General features: G+C 31.9%; 1 pseudogene; it reads right to left on the reverse strand.

Annotated features, from left to right (window-relative positions):
- Positions 1–402: 402 nt before the first annotated feature.
- Positions 403–3,752, reverse strand: LOC150038645 (uncharacterized; annotated as a pseudogene).
- Positions 3,753–4,515: the final 763 nt, after the last annotated feature.

Here is a 4,515-nt window from a genome sequence, read left to right on the forward strand (position 1 = left end):
CTGGACATCCGATGATTATACTTGTTCTTCTTTCTTCGTGATTGTTGTTGATTTCTCACTTTATATATAAATTTAATAGTTCAAAATAAAAAGGACAAGAAAGTGACAAATATTGATGTTCTTAATGAAAAGTTTAATACCTCGAACTCTGGAGATAATCTCGATTTGAGAAACTCTTGCCAATTATATGTTTCAATTAATATAATACATCAACAAAGAAAAATATACATACCTCAACAATATTAAACAGTTTTTCCTTTAAGTCAGTCGGTACACACTTCCAAGATGTATATGTAATTGGGATATGATGATGTACAATAGATCTAATGAAAGATTTTAACTTATATCCATTGTCTCCAATTGGTACTCCATCATCATTATATTCAACCAACTTTTTTCCCCCTACACTCCTAATTTTTGTTGCCTCATGCATAATAGTCGATCCTCACGTTCCCTTTTCTTTTTGTTTAGTATTTCATCTTGCTTTAGTTCCATATTCTCATTAACATTATCCAAACCAAGTTGCAAGTCCTCATCACTTGCTATCTCCATGGTGTAAGAATTATCCTGAAAAATAGAATAGAGTTAGTTAGGTGTCAGATTCAACAAAATTATAAAAATTAATTAGTAAGTGAAAACCCACCCATACATTTACTCTTTAGGAATCCATGAGCCTTCACAATCAGCTCGTACATATGTTGAAGTATTCTCATCCAAATCAATTCTAGATTCAATATCTAACATAGCTTTAGGAATTCCTTGACAATGTAGAGCAGTATCTCCAAGTTCATCGTCATTGTATTGATCCTCAAAATCTCTTTGTGGTGGATTAAGAACAATAGACTATCGATCATCCTTTGGATCCTCAACATAAAATACTTGTCTTGCTTGGGATGCCAGTATGAAAGAATCCTTCTTGTGGCCTATTTAAGTCAACTAACACAAAACCAGGCTCATCAGTTTTGATGCTACCATTGTTCTCAACACAATCACATTTAAAAATTGCAACCTTAAATGTATTATACTTTAGTTCCCAAATCTTTTGTATCACCCCATAAAAGGACATGTCTCCAATTATAGGCTATTATCTTTTGAGCTAGATACTTGCATTGTTTTTGCAACTAAAGTAACCCCACTATTTTGTATACTTTTATTTTTGTCATATGACTTTGCGTGATAGTGACATCCATTAATAACATAGCTATTGTATGTAGTCACAATTGGATGGGGACCATGGGCAATCCACCTCAAGTTATCTGATACCCCCGCATCTCCCATTTCAAGTTCATTTCCAACCTGGAAGCCAAAAAGTTACATAATTAAAGTATAAGTGACAAAAGGTTATGTTAAATAGTATAGTTAATTTTTTTTACCTTTTCTCGTAACCAAGATATGAAATTTCGATTATGTTCATCTTGAATCCGTTTCTGGTTTTTTGATCTACTTGAGAGTTGTAATTCCAATGTCATCATATGTTTCCTTATGAAGAAAAACAAAAATGTTCAAATATAATTATTTTCAAATTCATGTATTTAATGAAATAAATGGATCCAAGTCACAATAACTTACTCTATATATGGTTGCACATCAATTGTATTCTCCAAGACATATCAATGAGCTTGGTATAAGAGATCTCATTCAGGTATGTAAGGAACTCCATTTGACAATGGTCTACCAATTTCTGAATTGCCTAAATTATCTTTTAACTCTTGACACCCAAGTCCAATAAGATCTACTCCACATAAAAAATCCGAACAAAATTCAACGGCTTCTTCTAATATATAACTTTCAACAATATAACCTTCTGGACGATGTCTATTCCTCACAGAGTTTTTAATCACTTTCATTAACCTTTCAAAGGGATACATTAATCGCAAATATATAGGTCCACAAATTTGACTTCACTAACAATGTGTACTGTGAGATGCACCATTATTGTGAAGAATGAGGGAGGAAAATACTTCTTTAATAAACATAATGTAATCAGATTGTCTTCTTGCAGCTTCTCTAATTGTATAACATCTAGGGCTTTGTTACATATAGAATTGAAAAAAAATACACAGACGAATTATCACATATTGAATATTTTTTTGTAGCACAAATCTGATGGCAATGGGGAGCAATTGTTGTAAGAGCACATGACAATAATGAGATTTTAGACCACCGAGTTTTAAATCTTCTACTGACACAAGATTTCTAACATTGGAAGAGTAACCCTCAGGAACCTTCATTTTTGATAGCGTCTTCAAAAGACAACTTTTTTCTTCTTTAGTAAGAGTATAACAAACAGGGGGAAGAAAGATTTTTTTTATCCCCATTAATAGGTGTAAGCTCTAGTCGAATTTTTCAATAAGCTAAATCATGTCTAGTATTCAATCCGTCTTTTGATTTTTTTTTGTTTTTTTTTTTCTGGAATATCAAGAAGTGTACCTATGATATTCATGCAAACATTTTTCTCGAGATGCATCACATCTAAGCAATGTCTAACATGGAGATGTTTCCAATAAGAGAGTTGGAAAAAAGCAGACATCATATTCCAACAACCTTTGGTACTTCCTTTTGTGATATTTCTTTTGTCTTTTTTTTTTTCCTCTATGAAAATCAAGATTTTTAGTTTTTTCAAATACAACCTCCGCAGAAAAAGGTTCTGGAATAGTTCCAAGTTCTCTCTGACCATCAAATGATTTCTTTTGACGTTGAAAAGGATGATTTTGTGCTAGAAATTTTCGATGGCTAAGGTATGCTATTTTTTTCCCATGTTTCAGTCTTAATGAAGTTGTGTTATCTCCACAAATTGGACATGTCTTATAACCTTTGAAACTAGATCCACTAAGGTTTCCATATGCTGGAAAATCATTGAACGTCCACAATAGAAATGTTCTTAAGTTGAATAGTTCTTCTTGATAAGCACTATAACATTGCACACTATTTTCCCACAGAAGTTTTAAATCATCAATCAATGGCACTAAGTATATCCCAATGTCATCCCCTGGTTGTTTTGGACCTGTAATCAATATTGATAACATCAGAAACTTTCTTTTCATACACAACCATGGAGGAAGATTATAAATGACCATCACAACTAGCCAACAAGTATACTTAGAGCTCATATCACTATGTGGATTTATTCCATCTGATGACAATGCTAAACGAAGATTCCTAGGTTCAGAACTAAAGTCCGGCCACATGGTGTCAACTAACTTCCAAGCTGGAGAGTCTGTAGGGTGACGTAATTTATCAATTTCTCTCTCATTAGCATGCCAAGTTAGGTTTTTAGCACATTAAACACTTCTAAACATCCGTTGAAAACGTGGTATAGGAGAAAAATACCACATTATTTTGGCAGGGATTTTCTTCTTCTTATTTGTGTCTTTACCATATTTCCACCTTGACTCACCACATTCAAGACACACAATTGCATTGACATATTCCTTTCGATACAAGCAACAATCATTAGGGCATGCATGAATCTTTTCATATTCCATTCCTAGTGCACCTAATGTTTTCTTTGCTTCATACATTGATGTAGGGAGGTCATTAGTAGAAGGTAAAATATCCTTTGATGCTTTTAGTAGTTCTACGAAACTAATGTCACTCCATCCATATCTAACTTTTAATTTTAACAACTTCACTAATATAAACAACTTGGTGAACTTTTTGCATCCTTCATACAATGGCTTCTCAGTATCATTAAGCAACTTTTCGAATCCATTGGGATCTTTTGAATATTGCTCATGAGCAATTTCAACCATTTCTTTTATATTTTCAACATCATTCTCTTCATACCTACACTCAGGGGATTTTCCATGCAAGTATGAACTAGGAAGTTCCTTACCATGCCAAAACCAAATCTTATAACTTTCATCAATCCCATTAAAATATAAATGATCTCTAATATCATTGCTATTATGTCTTTGACAATTTCCACATTTCAAACAAGGACAACATATAGTAGTATTATTTTTATTGGAAAATCCAAATTCGATGAAGTTTTTCACACCCAACTCAAACTTTTTAGATAATTTACTCTTGGTCATATATGATTTATCCATACTTATAATAAGCTAATCTTGGAATTACAAAAAAGAATTATAATAATTCAAATTAGATAACTCATACAGCTTGTAAAATTTGTATGTAATTGATATTTATAGAGAACTTAAGAACTTGAACTCTCAAAAACTTCAAATGTGTGCTAATGTTGTAATGAATAGATGGTTTACTAAATTCAAAATCTTAAAAAATTAAATGGTGTAAAGAGCAACTACAACCACTTTTGTAGTATACTAAAGTAAAGATCGATGATATCAAATGGAATCAAATTCTTTCAAATTCTAAATGATGTGCTAATTTATGGTTGAAGGACACTCTTCTTTATACATTGTTTTCAATATAACAGCCAAACATGTGAGAAGACAATAAGATACTTCTTGGATGTGTGTGTTTGAATTCTTCTATTCTTGTTGATAAGAAAATTTTTTAGTTTGTTTTTTTATTTAAGTTTTTCTGAATGAA

This window comes from Benincasa hispida, chromosome 1 (genome assembly GCF_027475165.1).
Source record: "Benincasa hispida cultivar pf3 chromosome 1, pf3_genome.v1.1, whole genome shotgun sequence".
Taxonomy (NCBI): Eukaryota; Viridiplantae; Streptophyta; class Magnoliopsida; order Cucurbitales; family Cucurbitaceae; genus Benincasa; species Benincasa hispida.